The 24,050-nt window shown below is 28.3% G+C and overlaps 1 long non-coding RNA gene across 1 annotated transcript; it reads right to left on the reverse strand.

Moving 5' to 3' along the window:
• Positions 1-658: 658 nt before the first annotated feature.
• Positions 659-18,587, reverse strand: LOC111620293. Its single transcript, XR_002755896.1, has 4 exons — positions 18,511-18,587; positions 8,564-8,614; positions 5,476-5,571; positions 659-851 (listed from the first exon to the last, which is right to left on the reverse strand). It is a non-coding gene; the product is annotated as an uncharacterized LOC111620293 (long non-coding RNA).
• Positions 18,588-24,050: the final 5,463 nt, after the last annotated feature.

Consider the following 24,050-nt stretch of genomic DNA (forward strand, 5'->3'; position numbering starts at 1 on the left):
CTTAATGCTTAGAAGGGGAATCCCGTCCAAAAAAATAACGGGTAGCACTTCATCGGAAAATTCTTCGAATCGAAATCTCTTTCAGTAAAAAAACCTACCAGTGGCTAAGTGGTCTTCGTACCTTGAACATGGGGAGTTCATTCATGGGTTCGCACCTCACTCAGACGGGCTGGCCACATGGAGTTTTCCGGGATTTCTCCACGTCTGTAACGCCTAAATAGGGGCCAGTTTCCCTTAAAAACACCTCCCAGAAGGCATTCCCCCTAGTCAGATTGCCCAAGTGTTGCATTGCCATAACTTAACAAAGAAACAAACTCTTTCCATAAGGAACAAGAAATTGTCTAAAGTTGATTGTCTTACTCTTTAAATCAAAATTTTTCTCAAATGTGATAGTGCATTGTTGTTTATATTGCGTTGTCGTTTTCTATTGCCACTATGACTTTTTTCTTTCTTGGATTGATTAAATATATAAATCACAAAACTGAAAAAAGAAGTATAGCACAAACACTCAGAAAAGCAATGCTTAACTCGCGCATGCCTAACACCAAGTAAAATTTGACACAAAATACCGTTACATTCGTTATCTGAGACAAAATTTTGCAAAATAAAAGTTTGTTAACCAATTTGGTCGTTAACCAGGACGTTCGTTAACCGGGGTTCCACTTAGTTCAAAATAATATACTTTCTCATTTGATATATTCTTTTATAAAATATTAGAGAATTATGATGTAAATGTCTTTTTATAAACTGTTAAAAATGTGAAATTATTTCTTACTTCAAAAGTATACTTAGCATTATTATCTGAAATGAGTTCCATTAACACTGAAGGCTCCAAAACTCTGTTTAGCACACTGAAAAGGGACAAATACCAAAATATTGATATTTTATTAATGAAATTTCTCCATTTATAACTGAAATTCTGAAAAATATAAATGAAAAAGAAAAGCAAAAATAGCTTATAAAAATGTTTAATTAGTAAACTTGATATATATTATTTTTGTCTGAAAATAAAAAATAATAAAAATCAAGCATGTACAAATAGATGTAAAACAGAGACATATTTCCTTTATAACCATTATGTAGTGTATTTAAAAACATGTGACTGCACAACATCCTTTATTTGGCATACATAGTGGTTAGGAAATAGTAATACAAAACAGTTCCAAAACAATCAAAGAAACATTAAATGTTTCTCATCTTATTTTTATATCAAATAATCAAGTTTTCAAAAATAAATAAAAAGATTTGATAACTGAAGACATTTTTGACTTCTATAGTTAATTTAAAAATTTATTTATTTTTAAGAATTTAAATTTTAAGGAGTCAAATATGTCAAATTCTGTTCAAATGAATAAAAGTATTTAGTAAAGTAAAATAAATCAATCAACAAAAGAGCCATTTAACAATCACATAGTAATTCAAACAACAATATGTAAATTTTTCAATCAGACCAAAATGTAAATCATGAAAGCATTCTTGATAAATTGTATTACAACACATGATGCCAATTCTCTAAGATCCAACATAATGCAGTCTGCTAGGTGATAGAGTACAGTGGCAATGCCTTATACTAATGAACAATACAGTAGAGCATCAATTATCCGAATCAATTGGGGACTGGGGTTGTTTGGAAAAATCAATTTTTTGGATAACTGATTATGTATGAAAAAATATATTAACCTATCCCATGTTGAAATTTGTTCAAATCCTGGCACGTCCTTAAGTATCCTCTCGTGGTCGTGCCAGTGCTGACATCTAAAACACACACCAACAAAAATAATATTGGAGTAGCCCAAGACATAGCCAAAGATTGCAGCACCACAGCACAGTGACTGAAAATCTTTCGGTTGATCGATATTCGGATAATCGATGCTCTACTGTACTGTGAAATGGTTATTCTATATAAAGAAATGAGATGAAATGTAAGAGAAGCTGCACAGATTTCAAAAGCATCTTCCAGCTTCATCAAGACCAATGTATATGATAATTCTGTGTCCACTGGATGAAGACTGATAGCACAATTAGGGATCATAAACCAAGTTGTGCTTGCATTAATGATGGTGATGTGTTGGGGAACTTCCATACATATCCACATTTGAGCATATATGAAGCAGCAAGTCTTTGTAGACTGTAGCAAACACAAATACAGCAGATATTATATCATCTTGATACATACCCATTCAGCTGCTACCTGTCACCAGCACAATATGCAGATGCTGCACCCAGAAAATTGAATGGTGCAACATTATGTTCAATCTGAAGTTGTTAAATATACAGCATGATTGCTGTATATTTAACAACTATGGACTGACAAGACATTGTTTTCCTGGAATGAACTGTATAACCATCACAACGTACACTAAGCAGTATGTGCTCCACCATGTATGCGACACCAAGTACATTTTACTCCAAACATCTGGTGGGTTATTAGGAATGAGTAGCCTCTTGGTCCCATATTCACTGATGACACCCTGAATAGTGATTGGTGTCCAACATCATAAACACAACTGTGGATGAATGACTTGATGACTTGCCATTAGTGAAACTACATCAGGTTTGATACCAGCATGACGACATGCCACCCTATTCCTGGACAAATTATCAATGGCTTACAGAGTAGTTTTGCAACTGCTAAATAGGACAACACTGCCCTGTTCCATGGAACCTAATTCCCTAAAGTTAACCCCTCTAGATTTTTTCCTACAGATTTTTTTCCAGTTGTTTCAAACATGTTCTCTAACAAATTAAAGCTCATTTTTTGTATCAATTTATACAATGTTGTCTTTTTCCAAGTCAGCAATTATTTGTATGTTATGCTAGATTGTCTTAAATTGATTCTCTTTGGTTATTTTTAGCACTGGAACAAGCATGCATCACATGCATACATCTGTGTAATACTGAAAAAGTCTCTTTTGCCCCTGGCCAGATGTTTAAAGATACCATGTATATATAAGATGGAATAAAAATGAACCAAAGTTTTGGCACAGATATTTTAAACAGTACACAGAAACTCTTTCATGACACCATATTCAAAGTATGCTGATGCAGCTTTACATTTCTGCTAGCATCTACATTTCTTATTAAAACAATTCTTGAAGCCATATTTTTATGTAAGGGCATTCATTGCTGTAGCTTCCACATTTGTCTTCCATTGGTCATTCCTGGTTAAAATACTTAATCAGAAACCAAGAAAACAGTCTGAAGTTTTGAACTAAAATGATCATTTAGTTCTCTTCAGACTTTTATCTATTATTAAAATGAAAGAAGTTAAAACATTGCAGGTTTCAATCAGCAACAGAATTGAAATTAGAAGCAATGAAAGCCTGTAGACCTCACAAAAAATAGCTTCCAGGATTTGATAGATAAGGACAATGGGAAAATTTGGAGTGTGATATAAAAACCTTTTGTGTAATAAAACCTGTGCCAAAAGTTTCACTCATTTTTTATATTTTATATGATATATATTATTTTCTAAATTAGCTCTTGCTAAATATTGCATGTCAAAAAGTATATAACTTGTTATACTAAAAATTTATTCTTTAACTATTACAACTGGATGTATTATCAAACACTACAGCTATTATAAATACAGCTCATATTTTTATACTTTACACAGTTTTCTTGAGAAATTGACTCTCATATAACATACATATATTTTGAAATTCTATATTTTAATGTTGATTCCATTATATTTCTTTATTTATAAAAAAGAAGCTTTTAAAACAAAAAATTTAAATATGCATGATTAAATTTAAAAAATTTGAATTGTAAATTAAATTTGTTAAATACTAAAAATACAATAAATGTTTTTTTAATAGATGAGACATTTTGTAAATAATTTCAATAATAATTTTCAATCTGTTAAATTATAAGTAAAAGTCTTTAATATATTAATATTTTGAAAAAATTTTAAAATTAAGATTTGCTATTTATATAATAGTAATTCACTGCATTAAACATGGCTGGGGATTCCAGCAGTGTCTGCAACTTTTCAGAATAATTTGTCTCCTAATGATCACTCTTCTGCTGTATAAAATAGCTTGTAATAATTTAGCATCTGCTGATTTATTTATAATCTTAGTAAAATCTATTAGTAATCTTAGTAATCTTTACTACAAAATATCTTTTTTTCTATATAATATTAATAAAAAAGTATTCTGCTACATTATGTCTGTCTAATCATAAAGCAGATAGACATCAATAAAAAATATCATCAGTTTTCAGCAGATTATGTTCAAAATCACATCAGGATAGAAAAAGAGTTACTAGTCTGATGAGCCTGATGCAGGTACTGAACCTACTAATTGTCACACTGGTAATAACTGCACACATAGTTATTACCAGTGTGACAATTAGAAGGTGTGAACAGTGACATAAAGGAATGTAAAAATTGACTGGAAGTGATCCATGAAAATGCAGCTTGACAGTAAGGCCAATCTTATTAGTATTAGTTTTAAACAAAGTGGTAGTAAGAGAACTCTGACCAACAATTATTAAATATAAAGTATATTAGAAAAATAAAATGAAAAAATAAATAGAATGGATGATGAGAATAAATTTAAAATGTAGTAAGAAATATTAATAAAAAACAAGTAATGTTAATGGAAGGATAGAAATGAAAAACAATTGCTTGTTGATAATTTTAGTACTATGCTGAAATCTTAGAATCACTGAACTTATTTAATTTAAAAAGTTCTTTATATTATCAGCAAATGACATGCTGCTCCAAGTTCATCTATAAAGATAATGAATATGTCTGCAATATAGAGGTCATTTGACTCAATCGTTGTGCCAACTGTGTCAAGTCCAAAAAATTAAGCAATAAATAAAGTTAAATAAGGATATAGAGAAATCCTAGCATTCATAGTCATATAGTTTAAGACATAATCTGTATGTAGAAGGAATAGTTGTGATAATTAAATTCTGTAACTAGGGCTTCAACAAAGTCAAAATATATTGCAAGATTCATAATTTTAATTGTTTTTCATGTTATTCAAAATTGTTCTTCAATCTGTTTAGTTATTGTGTTAGAATAGAGAGTTAACTTAAGTATTTGCTATACTGCAAGATCCATTATTAAACTGTGCAACCACAGTTTAATAATGGATACCACAGTGCAACCACAGTTTGATACAAATTTAAATCCATTATTAAACTGTGCAACCACAGTTTAATAATGGATTTAAATTTGTATCAAAAATAGAGAATCACAGCAATTGTTAAGATTAAAAATGGGACATTATTGGTTTTAATAAGTATCACAATTGTTAGAACAGTCCTGCAATTTTCCTCTATTATATTAGGTATGCCTCTTTATATGAAAACATGAGTTTAACAGAATAAACTGTAATATAAGTTTATGCTATTAAACTATGTCTTTAATTTACAAGCATTGAAACTTACTTTCTAATAAACTTACATAAAGTATAGTGAAATTCTTAAAATCACAATGCTCAAGATAACTCAAAACTTTACCTGTTAGAAATTGTTACATCCACTCTCCATCTTAAAGATTTTAAAATGGGTAAACTTGGTCCTTGCTTTAATCTACCTGCATCAATGGCTATTCTTCTAAATAGAAGAAAGTATATAACAAATTATTGTTAAGAAAATTTCTAATCTTTAAACAAATAACAGCAGTAAACAGAATAATTATTTTAATTTAATGTTGCTATTTGTATAAAACTTTTTAATTTAGTGTTAATTAATATAACATTATTTTATATTAAAATATTTTAAAAATTATTATAACTAAATGACTAGGAAAAGATATTATAAAACTTTATTGACAATATTAAGATTTCATTTTTGTTGCTCATCATTAGGAATATATGTAATAAATTTATCCATTTATTCTAAAACTTTTTCAAAGATTTACTAAATATTTATTAATTCATATGTTTCTAAAATGTATTATTTAAGACTAAGCAGCATAGCTATACCTTTTCTTTTATATTTGGCATGATTCTAATTAATTACCTTCTAATTATCAATTGCAATATTCTTTTACTTCTGTTTGTTACTTTCTTGAAGGTAATTTTAATATCTACTGATTCTAGTCCCATGTTGAAAAAATATCTAGATACATATTTTTTTCTTTTTTTCTTTCTCTCAACAAAAATATGTCTTGGTTAATTTCTTATTTACAGTTAAATTGAGATATTCAATGAAAAAGTTATAATTTATCAATTGTTACATTTTTGGTACATTTAACTTTTTATCTTAAGCTAACAGCTTAATAATCCATATATAATATAAAAATTCAATTGGGAAAGCACATACCCATTTTATTTGAATAATAACTGTGGTTACTATTTTAAACATCATATTTTCTCTGCAGTTATTATTTGAGGGCAATTATTATTTTCTTTGCACATACTCATTTGATGTCTGTTATTAATAAAGTATTTAAACTTTATTTATAAAAGTTCGAGTTTTTAAAAATTACACTTGAAATGGCAACTGGTACCATTATTATGAATTTTACTTTTCAAATACCAGTAATTAAAAACAATAATTAAAAAATTTATTTAACAAACAAACTATTAGAATTAAATGAATACAACACCTGCCTATCTACCTATCTACCATAATTTAATTATTTTGTTTCCCTAAGCTTTCATAAACCCTTGAATACTACTATATCACTACTATTTGAGGCTTCAATTTTTACAAAGTGCACCTATTATTCAATGACTATTAAAATGTGCCTTTTATTATTATATTTAAGAAAAAGATCATATATTAAAATTGGGGGGTAATTTTCCATATGAATTATATAAACTTAGAGAGAGACTTTTTCCAATGTGTTCATCTCCTAATATATAAAAATTTCATTTGTTTTAAAACTACCATATGTGATGTTTTAGTTCTAAATTGTTAATTTTTACATCTTGTTAAATTAAAAAAGCATTTCTTTATATGGTACGATCAAGTAATATTCTTTGCTTTCATTTATTGTTTTGACTTTTTATATATTTTTAGTTATTGGATATGAAATTGGGAGATTATTTTAAAAGAAATAATATGATTTTCTACATGTCAATTATTTATTATCAGTATGTTTTTAAGCAAAAAAACATATCCTGATTGATTTGGTCCAAAAAGTATTTTCATTAATAATAAAATATGGAATTTTCAAATTTTTCCTAAAATTTTTGAATCTCCCAATCTGTAAAGATTCAGAAATAAAATCTGCTTTTGAGAAATTTTTTCCTAAAATTTTAAGTGATTTTTTTGTAGGTTATTTATAAAGATTTTATCACTTTTTGCCCTTTTATTAATGTTCTAGAAACTCCTGATTTCCAGTAGTGCACAAATAAAATATTTTTTTTAAATTTATTTTTTGTAAGTTTCTTTTACTGATTTTTAAGAATTTTTACATGGTTTTGCAACCTTTTAAATTTTTTTTTAAATATCTTAATTCTCAATAGTATAAAAGTAATATTTTGACTACATTTAAAGGTATTTCAGTGTGTAATTTATATATCTATTTTATTATTATTCATTCATATCTTTTACATTTACATCTAAGTTAACAAAATTCATTTCCTTCTGTATACATATTTAATTAAAACCATAAGCTTCAATATAAATCTTTAAAAATTACATACAAGTTCCATTTCTATGTTTGTATGTTATGACAAACTTTTCATGAAAAAATCATATCTGAAAAATCATGACTTATTATTTATCTAATATTTGAAAATAATATGTTAATATCTTCATAAACATCAAAATTTGAAAAAAATTCATGACAATGTGGACAAATTATTTACAAAAAAAAAAAAATTAATTTGGATGAAAGCAGAATGTTAATCTGTTTGAATTCACAGTCTTATTTTAGATGTAAGAATATTGTACACATGTATGTAATGTGTATATGTGTATTGTGCCATTTCCTAAAAATATATATGACAGACTATTGCCAATCTGAACTAATTATTGTATAAGATTATTCAGATTACTGAAAAGTTTAATTAGTGGGTTATATATAAAGAAAAGGAAATCAAAAAAATTAGACAGGTAAATATATTTTAAAAAATTTTCTTAAATATATTTAACTAATATAATATACTAAAATGTGTACATATTAATTTTACATATTTGTCATTATTTCTTAAAATATTGTTATATATTGAAACTAACAAGTCTGTAACCTAAAATATATTGTTTGAAGACAAAATGTATCTTCATTTTTTTGCATTTAAGTGCTGTGATGTAACTATTAAGAATGGTTTTCATTACTTTTATTTTTTGTTTGATTAAAAGTTAGAATTTTTATAAAAAATTTAATATGAGTTTTTTCAAGAAACTGCTATTATTCTTTTTAATAGGTGGCACTTCATATTTAACTTACAGTGATTTGTTATAATTAACATACTTTATTTCATGTATTTTATTACACTTTTAAATTTCATGTTTACTAAAACTGCACAAGATTGTGTGTGGATAATTAAAATTATTAAAATTGAATTATATATAAAATATGCAAATAAAATTATTGAACAGTTTTAAAATTGTCAATTATTTAATATTTAATAAATTTAAATATTTTATTTACCTTGGACCATAAATAACATTAAAAAGATCATCTACAAATTCATCTGGAATCCTAAATTAAATAATAAACAAAACATTAAAAATGAAAATTATTACTTTCATAATAAAATAAATATATATGTAAAAGGAAAAATATTGGATATTATCATCACATATATAAAAAGTATTTCTAAATAATAATAATCTTCAAATATTATAGCATAAAATTTCAATTAAACAACATTATCAGCTGTTTAGAAAAAGAAATGTTTCTGAAGGCAATTTAATCTGAAGTCAAAAGCTGAAAACAATTAAAATTTTATGCTACTGTTATGATAATTATTAGAAATTCTTTTTTTAAAGCAAATAGTTTGATATTTATTATGATATTTTGTCATTGCTTAATCATATTTATTATAAAATTATAATTTTTAATTTATATAAACTGTTCTAACTGGATAGTTCACATTGTTATTATGCAACTAATTATTACAGATGTAAAATAGACAAGAATGAACACACTTTTACTTCAAAATGAATTTTAGTTAATAAACTCAACTGTAATTATGTAGCTATAATTATAATATATATTATAATACATATAAAATATTCAAAATATTTTAAAAGTTAAATGTGGGAAAAAAATTAATATTTTCAATAATTTTACACATTACTGTCTTAAAGGTCAAAATTACAAGCAAGTTCATTAATATAGATAATAAGAAATCTATTTTAGCTATATACTTCCAAATATTAGTCTGTTACAATTAAAATTTATGATCTGGATTTCCTTTGATTTGAATTCATCCAAACAATTTTTAATACAGCATTGTCTTTTCATAAAATTTTTTACTTCAGTAATTTTAAGAAAGAAAGTATATTTTAAAATTTTAAAGAAATTATTTACATTTTAAGAACATTCAAATTAGAATTTTTCTGGATCATATTATCTAATCAATTTTTCTTTTGTTTATAGATTAAATGAAAATATAATCTTTGCTCTTTCAGCAATATTTTTATTCAAATTAAGTGATGAAAAACTAATGTGATAATTGCAGAAAATCTATGTACAACAATTCTTTTCTCACATTAAATAGTAAATGTCATACTGTAAATAAATATCTTTCAATGATAAGCAAGATAAAGATATATTATATATCCCTACTTCTAACAACAGGAAAAGTTAAATTCATTATGAGAAAATAATTATTTTGACAAATAAAAATAGCAGACTAGAACATCAATAATATAGGCTTTAACAAATTATGTTCAAATTTAAAAAAAAAAGCTTCTGTACATGGAAAAAAAAAAATTAAATAAGAAACTTGGCCTATAAGAATGGATAGATTATAACAGTTATGCAAGATGATTGTGTGTTAAAAAAAGAGTGAATATAAAAACAGGGATAAAAGTTGAGGTATCCTAAAAAAGTGAGAGTAGAGAAAATAAATTTAATATTTTATTATTTTACTAATATTTGGATAAAGTCTGAAAATAAGTTGTTCTAATGTTTCTTATGGTCACTGATTATGAAAAGTTAAACTGTCTTGAAAACATTCCAAAAATGTGAAAGTAACTGACTGCTTTCTTAACTTAAAGTTTGTGTGTGTTAATGGGTAAAAAAAAATGCTTTTAAATAAAATCAGAAAACTATAATTATAATAAGAATTAATGTCAAAAAAGCTTTTTAAAAAAACATGAAATAGCTATATTAAAGAATTTGGGTTTTAAAAACAATTCTTTAAAATATATAGGAATCAGCTATTTTTATTACATTGTCATTCAATATAAGAATGTTTTAAAAATTTAAATACCTTGACTAATGATTTATTAAGAAATTTTTGTTCAAATTTTAATTAATATTCAATTTTTATTTGCTGTGGTGTAAAATAAATTGACCTGACATTTGACTCTTACAATAAACTAATAAATGACAATATGAAGTGTTATATAGAAACAATATCAGCCTATTAGAATGAATATTTTATTAAAAACAATGTTTTTCAAAGTATTAAAAATTAAATTCTTCCAATAAAAACAGAAAAAATCCTTAGATTTTTATCTTTATCGTTGTAAAGATATAAATGTAAGGATTTACTAAAAAAAATTCAAATTGCATTTTAATATTGAAAAATATGTTGTATATATAAAATTATATTACATACTTAATTCATACTATATAGTTAATTTATATATGCATTGGAAGTCATATAATAAAATTTTGTTTTCTAAATATTTTTATGTATAAGTTATATTATTATTTTGCACCATTGATCTATGTTCTGTGTATAATATTCTAATATATTACAGAAATTATATTAGAACAGACTACACACTTAAAATATAATGAGCTCTGTTAGATTTACAAGTATATAGTTACATAGAATAAAACTTAGAACTGAAAATTAAAGCAACACACAAAAAAATTTATTATTGGGCTGCAATTTGAAAAAATTGTAGACAAATTTCCATTATCATCTGTCTTTCCTTAATCTCGAGTACAGGGTTAGATAGATGAAAGTCAAGACCAGATAGGGAAAGCTTAGGGACAGGAGGCCCTGATTAACTATATATGAACTTCGAATTTGCATTGGAAGTGACGCAAACTCAATTCAAAACTTTACCTATGAAAACAGTTAATAGAAGATTGGCATGACTTTATTGTTAAAGGAAAAGTATGATGTACAGGGGCAAGATACTACTAATTTGGGGTGGAGAGCATATATTTTAAATTAAATAAATATGATTAAAAATTGCAGCAGTATTGTGACAATGTCACAGTAAATAATTGCCTATTATTATTATTATTATTATTATTATTGTTTCAAATGTCATGCTCAGCTGATACTGGTGCCAAGTGCTATGCTGAACTAAAGTCAAGACATAGCTACCCAAACAAGTGTAACATTTCTAGACTTTTGTATAGTGTATGTAGTATTATACCAGTGGAAGAGAGGGCAATAGGCACAATAAATACCCTATCCATCCTCCACATTGCCTAATTTCTTGGGTGAATGAAGTATTCTTGTTGATTTTTTTCAGTGTGAGCATTTTTTGAGTGTTTGGAATGGGGATGTGTGTTGAATAAGTGATCTTATTGCAATAAATAAAAGTGATGTCAGGTCTATTGTGATGAATTGTTTCATCTGTGATTATGGCTCTGTCATAGTATATTTTATGTGTCATTTTCTAACACTGTCTGTGGAGTATATTTGTAGTATGGTACCTGAATTTTTAATAATCTGTGCTTCTGTGCAAGCTCTTAGTGTATTATATTTGCTACTTCATTATGCCTATGTAAATAATCTGTTTGTGCTAAGAGCTTGCAACCAGTTATATTGTTTCTGGCAGAATATGGTATATTCTGCAAAAGTCACTTGTGTATGATGTAATCTTCAGAATGTGTTTTTTATAATTTCTAGTGTTTAAGACCTGATTTTGAATGGCAACCATAAACCCCCATCTATCACAGTGTGGTGCCAAAATCCGGACAAAATTCAATTTCAAATTCCTGCCGTTCTATACTACCGGTAGATGTTGTGTTTGGTGTTCAAATATCTTGACACATTTACTAAATCATCATAACCTCGAAACAGTCGTAATTTGAAACCAAGTGTGGAGTATAACCAAAGAGCCACAATTATCGAAAGTGTTTGCGTTGGGCACTCAGCAACAGAAATCATTTGGTTCTTTGGGTACCCAAGATCGACTGTGTATAATGTTGTCACAAAGTACAATGAGTCAGAGAAGTCCAACGAAGGTTTTACAACACCGGCGAAGAAAACTCACTCGAAGGAGCATGTTGTCAGGACGCCTGAAATCATTCAATGTGCTCAGGAGCTGATTTTTGAGGATCCAGGTCAGCCGACCCAAAAATTGTCATCGGTTGTTGCTGTGAGTGAGAAAACTGTGCGAAGAATCATTGAGGAGGACCTGTGTTACAAGTCTTACACAATTAAAATGAATCATTTGGTGCAAAATTGGTTGTCGAACATCATCAACATGTTTTGGTCAAAAGAATTCTGCCCTCCAAGCAGTCCAGATTTGAATTGTTTGAACTTCTATGTATGGAGCATAGTTGAAAGGTCACGAACAAGTCCAGACATCCAAACCTCGCATCATTGAGAGATGCTATTGATGCAGCATTCGCTGATATGGACCACGACACATTAAAGTGTGCCTGCGCATGCTTCAGACCAAGAATGGAGGTGGTCATTCAAGCAGGAGGATATTGAGTAAATGTATTCTTTATGGCCTTATAAACAATGTGGTTAAAAATACTTGTAAACATTTTTGCAATAAAAAATATGTTTGAAAAAAACGTGTAATTTGTCTGGATTTTGGCACTGCACCCTGTACAATCCTAGACATCCAGTAGTTTGATGCAGCTTTATCAACATTACTATTATGTTGGGCTTAGTGAGTTATACTCAGTTGACAGCAATAGTTGTGTACTATGCCAAATCACCAGAGTCAAGGCATAGTAACCAAAAGAAGACAAAAATTAAATAAGTGTGTCAGTGTGTGTGTCTGTATTCAGGAATTTCCTAACAATATGACATGTATTCAATATAGTGGTCTTCTATAGTGTGATGTATGTGTTTCTATTCAATTGTAGTGTTCCCAGGCTTTTGTGTAGTGTGTGTATGTATGTAGTGTGTGTGTGGTATGACACCTGTAGAGGAGAGAACGACAGGTACAATAAGCACCTTACCCATCCTCCACAGATGCCTTATTTTCTGGGCGAGTTCTGTGTACTTGCTGACTTTTTCAGTGTTGTACAGTGTTGTACACTGTGCATGTGTTTTGTACATTGCGAGTGTTTGGAATTATTATTATTATTAAGACTAGCTAGTCTAAGACATCTATTTTCAGATATGTAAAAAATGACACTAAACAAAATTAAATATTAAAAACCATTAAAAAAATGATAATATCTGAATTTATTTTCTGTCATATTTTGAAATTTAACTCAATCTTTGTAATTTCCAAATGAAAAACATTCAGAATACTGTGTGTGTGTTTCCAGAATTTTTAAAACCAATTTTTCATAAAACATCACAAAATACATATGCATATATAAATTTAAAGAATATGTATTTTTAGAAGAAAGAAGAAATATACAGTACTGTACATATATTATAATTTTGAATAATACATATCTTTTTCTTTTTGTAAAAATTAAAAATTAAAGTATAATTTTAACTGTATTATTTTGTAATTGAAATAATGTGAAATTTGAAAAAATTCTTATAAATTTATATAAAATCAATCAATTCAAACAACATATTTAAAGTGAAAAAAATTAAAATAAAATAATAAAATACAATTCATTTATAATGTATTAATTATGAATTATTGAAATATTACACAACAGAACTAAAATGATAAATTAACATAATAAAAATGAGCAATCATTTATTGTGACATTAAAAATTGCAACCTGACATTGTGAAAATTGTATTTTTAATTTATTTAATTTAAAATATATGCTCTCAAATTCAAATTAGTAGTGAATTGCCCCTGTACATCATACTTTTCCTTTAAGAACAGAGTTGTTCCATCATTTATCTAACACCTTTCAGGGGAAAATTTTGGAATTGAAATAACATCACTTCTGGTTAGCATTGGAAGTTCTTATATAGTTAATTGGGGTCTCCTGCCCCTAAGGTTTCTGTATCTGGTCTCTGATTTCATCTATCTAATTCTGTTCTCGAGATAAAGTAAAGACAGATAGATATGAGGGCTGTTCAAAAAGTATCGAACCTTTGGTCAGCAAAAATACATTTATTAATTTTGAGGTACAAAACCCTAATCACCTTCAAAGTAGTCTCCTTGCTAGTGTATACACTTCTCCCAGCATTCCTGCCATTGTGGGAAACACTGCTGGAAAGCATCTTTTGGAATGGCCATCAGCCGGTCCACCGCATTCCGTACGATGTCTTCTCTCGACTAAAATCGGGTTCCTTTTAGCGGCATTTTCAGCTTGGGAAATAGCCAAAAGTCACATGGAGCCATGTGGGGAGAGTACNTGAAACCAAGTGTGGAGTATAACCAAAGAGCCACAATTATCGAAAGTGTTTGCGTTGGGCACTCAGCAACAGAAATCATTTGGTTCTTTGGGTACCCAAGATCGACTGTGTATAATGTTGTCACAAAGTACAATGAGTCAGAGAAGTCCAACGAAGGTTTTACAACACCGGCGAAGAAAACTCACTCGAAGGAGCATGTTGTCAGGACGCCTGAAATCATTCAATGTGCTCAGGAGCTGATTTTTGAGGATCCAGGTCAGCCGACCCAAAAATTGTCATCGGTTGTTGCTGTGAGTGAGAAAACTGTGCGAAGAATCATTGAGGAGGACCTGTGTTACAAGTCTTACACAATTAAAATGAATCATTTGGTGCAAAATTGGTTGTCGAACATCATCAACATGTTTTGGTCAAAAGAATTCTGCCCTCCAAGCAGTCCAGATTTGAATTGTTTGAACTTCTATGTATGGAGCATAGTTGAAAGGTCACGAACAAGTCCAGACATCCAAACCTCGCATCATTGAGAGATGCTATTGATGCAGCATTCGCTGATATGGACCACGACACATTAAAGTGTGCCTGCGCATGCTTCAGACCAAGAATGGAGGTGGTCATTCAAGCAGGAGGATATTGAGTAAATGTATTCTTTATGGCCTTATAAACAATGTGGTTAAAAATACTTGTAAACATTTTTGCAATAAAAAATATGTTTGAAAAAAACGTGTAATTTGTCTGGATTTTGGCACTGCACCCTGTACAATCCTAGACATCCAGTAGTTTGATGCAGCTTTATCAACATTACTATTATGTTGGGCTTAGTGAGTTATACTCAGTTGACAGCAATAGTTGTGTACTATGCCAAATCACCAGAGTCAAGGCATAGTAACCAAAAGAAGACAAAAATTAAATAAGTGTGTCAGTGTGTGTGTCTGTATTCAGGAATTTCCTAACAATATGACATGTATTCAATATAGTGGTCTTCTATAGTGTGATGTATGTGTTTCTATTCAATTGTAGTGTTCCCAGGCTTTTGTGTAGTGTGTGTATGTATGTAGTGTGTGTGTGGTATGACACCTGTAGAGGAGAGAACGACAGGTACAATAAGCACCTTACCCATCCTCCACAGATGCCTTATTTTCTGGGCGAGTTCTGTGTACTTGCTGACTTTTTCAGTGTTGTACAGTGTTGTACACTGTGCATGTGTTTTGTACATTGCGAGTGTTTGGAATTATTATTATTATTAAGACTAGCTAGTCTAAGACATCTATTTTCAGATATGTAAAAAATGACACTAAACAAAATTAAATATTAAAAACCATTAAAAAAATGATAATATCTGAATTTATTTTCTGTCATATTTTGAAATTTAACTCAATCTTTGTAATTTCCAAATGAAAAACATTCAGAATACTGTGTGTGTGTTTCCAGAATTTTTAAAACCAATTTTTCATAAAACATCACAAAATACATATGCATATATAAATTTAAAGAATATGTATTTTTAGAAGAAAGAAGAAATATACAGTACTGTACATATATTATAATTTTGAATAATACATATCTTTTTCTTTTTGTAAAAATTAAAAATTAAAGTATAATTTTAACTGTATTATTTTGTAATTGAAATAATGTGAAATTTGAAAAAATTCTTATAAATTTATATAAAATCAATCAATTCAAACAACATATTTAAAGTGAAAAAAATTAAAATAAAATAATAAAATACAATTCATTTATAATGTATTAATTATGAATTATTGAAATATTACACAACAGAACTAAAATGATAAATTAACATAATAAAAATGAGCAATCATTTATTGTGACATTAAAAATTGCAACCTGACATTGTGAAAATTGTATTTTTAATTTATTTAATTTAAAATATATGCTCTCAAATTCAAATTAGTAGTGAATTGCCCCTGTACATCATACTTTTCCTTTAAGAACAGAGTTGTTCCATCATTTATCTAACACCTTTCAGGGGAAAATTTTGGAATTGAAATAACATCACTTCTGGTTAGCATTGGAAGTTCTTATATAGTTAATTGGGGTCTCCTGCCCCTAAGGTTTCTGTATCTGGTCTCTGATTTCATCTATCTAATTCTGTTCTCGAGATAAAGTAAAGACAGATAGATATGAGGGCTGTTCAAAAAGTATCGAACCTTTGGTCAGCAAAAATACATTTATTAATTTTGAGGTACAAAACCCTAATCACCTTCAAAGTAGTCTCCTTGCTAGTGTATACACTTCTCCCAGCATTCCTGCCATTGTGGGAAACACTGCTGGAAAGCATCTTTTGGAATGGCCATCAGCCGGTCCACCGCATTCCGTACGATGTCTTCTCTCGACTAAAATCGGGTTCCTTTTAGCGGCATTTTCAGCTTGGGAAATAGCCAAAAGTCACATGGAGCCATGTGGGGAGAGTACGGAGTGTGACAAACCACAGGAGTGTTGTGTTTGGCGACGAAAGCCCAAATCAGATGCGCAGAATGGGCGGATGCGTTATCACGATGGAGCTGCCAAGTTTTGATTGACCACAGATCCGGTCGTTTGCATCGCACAGCATCACAAAGACGACGAAGGACCTCCTGGTAGTACTCCTTTGCGATGGTTTGGCCTTGTGGTGCGTACTCACGATACACCACCCCATGAGAGTCGAAAAAACTGTCAACATGACCTTGCTATTGCTGCAGACCTGCCGCGCTTTTTTGGCCTCGAGGATCGTCCCCGAAAGCCTGCTGAATCTTGCGAATGGTTTACACTTGGGTATCACCAAGCTTTTTGGCAAAATTTGATGCAATATCGCTCCCACGTTGTTCAGTCATTTTCCAACTTAGTGAAACCCCACGAGCGCTCACTACATGTTCTCACTCATAGGCCGACTGCCAGCGACTGACGCTTCCTGCAGACTGGAAAAAATTCAGGACTGTGCATGACTGTCCCCTCCACAACTCCACCGAAAGAGGCCTCCCGCGCATCATTGGTTTACGCAGAAAAATTAAAAGTCTGATACTTTTTGAACAGACCTCGTAGACAAACGACAGGGAAATTTATAGATCTACAATTTTTTCAAATTGCGGTCAAATAAATCAACATTTAAGATTAATAATATCTTACTCTGTATACTTTATGCATTCATATACAAAAAAGCTAAAAGTATGTATTTTATGGATTTATAGAATTAATGAATTAAAGTACATTAAGAATGAAGTCTATTGGAAAAAATTACAAATCATATTAAGTGAAATGCAAATCATGCTAATATTCAACCTATCTCAAAAATAATTAAGAACAGTTGTTATAAAAGTAAAATAGTTCAAATAATTTATTTTGGCATAATTATTACTATTTTGTTTTAATGCCAATATATAACAATAATAATTTATTTTATATCATCTAATAACTAATTTGATGATCATCACCATTAATAAAGTACAGTATAATAATAAAGTATAAATATCAACAACTACAGTGAAGATACTATTTAAAAAGTAAAATAAATAAATTCCACTTTTATTAAAGTTATATAAAAATATTATTTATCTAGAAAAAAATTTTAAATAGATAATCTTGATAAGATCTAAAAATAATACATAAAAAAGGAAAGAACACTTTTAAAAGAATATAGAACTTGAAAATACTTTTTAAAATCTTTTAAAATAACAATATAGAAAAATTTCTCTCTTAATGAATTGGAAAATAATGACAAAAAATTCTCAGAAACATGATTGAAGGAATATTAAAGGAGTAAGTATAAATAAATATAGTGTTTCTGGAAACAAAAATATGTATTATATTTTGTGTTATTTATTACAGATTTTATTACTTTTATGTATTTTGTAAAAATATATACATTATATATATATATACACATTATATATATGTAATGTATATATATATAAAAGTAAAATAAAACAAACACTATCTGACAATTTACCTTAATTCTTTAAGATCCTCTTTCAATATCTGAAATCATATAAATAAATAAATTTCAGACTTTATGTTAATGAATACACATAACATATTCCATATTCTTATGTATTATAAATAAAAATTTAATTTTTTTTAATAATAAACTTTAGTTATTTTCACATAGTCCAATACACAGTTTTTAAATAGGTAAAAGCTGAAATAAATGGCTAAATTAATATAAGCAATATCAATATCATTTAAAAATATTTAGTAGACTTATAATCTTATTTATTACTATAAACTATAGCTTAAAAACCACAACTAAAAATGTGATTTAGACATCCACATATATATTACTTAAAAAAAATTTTTTATCTTACAATTTTTAAATTACAAATTTAGAATATTACACAAATTTAAATGTTATCTTTTCTATATTCTTAAAATATTTAAAAATTATTTCAAAATATTTTAATTTGAAAAATTTTTCAATTGAATGAGAATAATTCAACAATAAATAATATTTATTTAATTTAAAATAGCATAAAACTTAATTTGATAGATTTTATTTTATACACATTCTATCTTAAAATACAATTTTAATCAGTTGTTTACAAACTATCAATATGTATGGAACACTTCTTACTAAATTTGATATTCATGAAACTTCAAATAAAAGTAACTTGCAGTTATAAAAAAAATTCAGTACAATTATTTAAATCTCATACACTATTTTTAATATCTTTTATTTATCAATATAAAATTTTACCATAATAAAGATTTCTTTAAAAAATTAATTTTCTTCTAAAATTAAAAATTTTTCCTGTATGACAACATTTTTGTCAAAGTAATAATTTTATTGCACTTCTACAATTGAGGGAGTTAATGGGAAAATGACTTATCCCACAAAGCAACAAAAATGAGTTAATAACAAATTTGAGTTTGTGCATCATCAATCCATCTTGTAAGAAACTTTCACAGAAGTTACATGCCTCATAGATTGTGTACATACATTAATAAAATGTTGCATATTAAAGTGATAGTGAATTGAAAAACAAATTCTCCTTTTCTCAAAAACTTCCTAGTGTAGGTTATGCAGTTTTTCATCAAGTTCCTCAATCCTGAAAATTTTCTGCAGAGTGTATAATGAATTTTGATTTAAAAAATAAATGGGCAACACGATTTAATAAATATTATATTGCTGAATATAAATCAAATGTCTTCATATATTATTATTATTCAATATTTTCTATAACCAATTCTTAATATATTAAACTAACTAAATGGCATACAAAATTTATAAATTCAAACTTTTATAAATATCAAAGAATGAATATATTTACACAACAAAGTTACAGACAGATCTTGATAGACTTGCAAAATGTGTATACTCAATCTTAACCTAAAAATGAAACTGTTGAATACATTAAAATATCTTTTAGTAAGTACAATATATTAGAGTCCTAAATTTACATATTAAACAAGCCTTAAAGATAATGCATAATCTTTAAATTCTAATTTGTTTGCAATAAGAAATTTTGCTCTTAATTTTGATTACATAATTTTTATGAAAAACAATCATCATCCTAAACCTATCTAAAATATATTAGATTAATCTAAAGAAAATTTAATTTGTATGAAATTTGAAAGCTGGTTATTGTCATCAAAGCAAAATATTTTATTCCCTAAAATAATACAATGAATTAGTTTAATTTAAAAGAAAATTGTATTGATATATGTGCATGATTTATGTTAAAGATTTACATATATTGCAGAAAATTTACTTTCTTACATAAAATATAAATTTTCTGTTGTATGTTCAATCTAAAAGTACATAAAAAAAATACAATGTAATGGTCATTGTATACTCTTATTATAAAAATGTACATTTTTATTCTTGTTTTAATAATGGCAAATTTTAGATTTTTGAAGTACTGAGATGTAATAGCAAAAAAGTTCTTATGTATGTTATAAAACAATAATAAACATCTCTTTATTTAGAACGTATTTAAAATTGTTTTTGAAAATTTAAGGTATTTAAGAAAGAATAATCAATATTGAATATTTTACATCCAATATATTTTTTCCATAAAGTTAAATTTGATCTCAATAAGTAGTAAGCATTTTTTCAATGTTAAAAAAAATATATATGAATTTTTAGATATAATTAATCACATAACCTGGTATTTCTTGTTATGATATTGTGACCAAAGGGTCAGCACCGCTTTGATGCCTCGTCAGGATGACACCACTGCGTCTTGGTTGACACGGAAGCCACGCTAACTAGGTCATGCAAGCAGTCACGTAACGGAGCAATCAGATTCGGATGGAGGGAGAGACAGCGCACCGGAAGTGACTTACGCAGAGACGGGTTAATGTAACAACCATTTAATCAGTAACGATCAGCCATACAGGACATACAATATATCGATTTTAAATATGCTAGATTTTAGATACATTTGCTACAATTGATATTAGATATATAAAATGGACATTAAAATGGACATAAAAAATTCGGTTAAAGTTCCGTGGTTCTCGAGAGAGAGAGAGAGTTTACATTAGTTGAGTGTGGTGATAAATACCTTGTATGAAATCTTGATCTGCTGCAAGCTGATTGGAAAGAAAGGAAAAGAGTTCTGGACAACAGTTCTTATTCCCACAGTTCTGAGTTAACTAGATGTTATGCAAGGACGTATCCAAAGGAGCACAGGGTATCCATATATTCTAACACAGGAGGAAAAATTTGAGTGGTCCGATCGAGGAACTGATGACGACTCCCCCACTGTGTTGTCTTGTTCTATATTTTGAACTGTTTAAATCGAGATATTAGGTTGAGAGGAGATGAGAAAGCATCGTTGTCAGACCTGAGAACTTAACAGATGTTTTGCTCCCAGAAGTAAAAGTTGACAGTTATTTAACGAGAATATAGCTATGATGTGATGTTAGGAGATAATGATATAAACATATGGAAAGCCAGGATTCGGATCCTCATAATATCAAGAAATAAAAATGTCAATTAATAGAACATATTAATACTATATTATAATATAATGACAAACAGTTTTAAGTCATTGTTATTGCCAATATCCCTTTAATTATCCATGTCACAATGTTATCCTGAAGCAATTGCTAGTAGGAAAGGAAAAGAAGAAAAACAAAAATCATTCAGTAGAAATACTAACTTCTGTCAATTATCACAAAACAAACAATTTTTAATCCTTCAATAAATATTAAAACTAAAAGTTGTTGACAACACGAAATTGAATGTAGAAAATCCTTTTTTCAAGAATAAAAAAGCAATAAAATGAAACAATCAACACAGCAAATCAGCCATTTCTTTGTCTTTTTCTTCAGACCATTACAGATATTTTCCAAGACACACCACCTTGCACTTATTGCACTTATACGTGCACCATCTATTTTTCACTTCTTAATATTTCTATAGTAGTACTGTACCTATCTACAAAAATTATAATTACATGATTACCAAATTTTTCTTTTCTTTTTTAAATTTCCTTATATAGGATGTTTTGTTTTGCAATCAGCATCTTATAATTTTGCAATTTCACTCTCTATGACAATATATAAAGAATCCGATGAAAGCAAAGTAGCCACTCAACTCTATAAAATGTAGTTCTGTAGCTTATATCAACTTCACCAATTAATAAAAATGAATTGTACTTGTAAATAACTATAAGCAAGGATAATACTTTGACTTAACAAATTGTTTTTATTTTTTTACAACTAAAGAAAGTATCAACACTTCAGACACTTCTTGATTTCTTGGTTGGTTATCAGGAGTTCCAATAGTGTAAACAATAGCATCCTATACTTTCCAACTTTAGTATCAGCTAATATCACTGTACAGGCTATTGGTATCTTACCCCAAAAGTAGACTTTGAAATGGATATAAACTTGCCATATTCAAATAAGTTGTTCTAATGAAATGTCACAAAGAAACCTCAGTTTACAGTAATTTAAAATTTTTAATTGTTAGCAAATTAGGTTATTACTAGGACATTGCATGACTTTGTCATATTGTGATAGAATTGAGGCAGAGCTGGAAAAAATTGATCCCTGCACTTGTTATGCACAGAAGAGGCAATGTTTGTACCTGACAGATGCAGATAGGTGAACTTTGCACTTCCGCCACAAAAGAGACTATTCTTATACCTGCCAGCCATGTGAAGACATGATCCTTGCACTGGCCAGGTACAGCGAGATGGTCCTTGCACTTGCTGACATGGAGAGGTGATCCAAGAACAAAGCAATTGCCATTGATTGCTTTGTTCTTTTGTTTTGTTCATTTTTTGCATCTATTTTCCATTAAATGCAGGCAATATTTTTATTTTTGTTTTATTTATTTTTGACTCCTAGGCCTAAACTTCATTAGGTATACTCAGTCACATCAGAGAGCACAGATATTGTCACTTTAATATCTTTTTATATCGAAAACAAAGTCATGAACTCCTATTTTTACTTTCTGGTTCTGTTATATATAACAGAGGGAAAGTATGGCAATCAGTCAAAAAATGACCACCCCAAGATTTTTACATTTTTCGACTGATGATTATTAAATTTATTAAGAGATGGCACCTAATGTCTCCCTCTAGTATCAAATTGTTTTATAATTTATTAGTATTATAGCCATTATCTAGTCCAATGACATATGGCATTGGTTGGCTTGTAGACATCTTCAAAAGTTGAAAAATGCAAAAACATATAGGGGATTTTTCTGTATGTATGGATGCTAATGTATGTGTGGGAACACAAATTTGTTCACCTTCTTTGAGGCTTAATAACTCCTACGCTTTTTGTCAAAAATTTCTGTAATTTTGCAAGGAAGTTTGTTTATTAGGAGGATTAATGCTATTAAATTTTGGTGGTTAAAGGTCAATGCAGTGGAAAGATAAAAAGAGGTCGTGTGTCTTATCTCCAGTAGGGTCAGACTTAATGACAATTTTACTTGTTATTTGCACTTACAATTTTTATAAAACCCATCCCTAGCTCAAAATTAAGCTTTTTGCCATTTTATAATAATTCATAACACATATATATTGTAACAGATGATGCCACACCTGCAGTTCTAAATGTTGTTGGGAAAGTTAAGCAACTTGTTGCTGGATTTTTTACATTTAAATGGACCCATATTATATTTCTGAATTCCTTGTCTCAATTAATGGAAAATGGCAAAGTTTTATCAAAATCGATCAAACAGATTTTGAGAACAAACACAATTCTGCAAGCCACATATAAGAAGTTTCAGTATTGCTCTGCTTCAAATATTTGAATAGAAAAATTATCAGTCTTAGAATTTATTGTAGAATGTAAACAAAATATGATGATAATCTAGCATTAGTATTCTTATTCATTTAAATATAATTTTAATAAATTCATTATTTGGCTTTTACAAGAAAAACATNGATCTATGTTCTGTGTATAATATTCTAATATATTACAGAAATTATATTAGAACAGACTACACACTTAAAATATAATGAGCTCTGTTAGATTTACAAGTATATAGTTACATAGAATAAAACTTAGAACTGAAAATTAAAGCAA

This window comes from Centruroides sculpturatus, unplaced genomic scaffold, assembly GCF_000671375.1.
Source record: "Centruroides sculpturatus isolate CEXI.00-Female unplaced genomic scaffold, Cexi_2.0 scaffold4, whole genome shotgun sequence".
Taxonomy (NCBI): Eukaryota; Metazoa; Arthropoda; class Arachnida; order Scorpiones; family Buthidae; genus Centruroides; species Centruroides sculpturatus.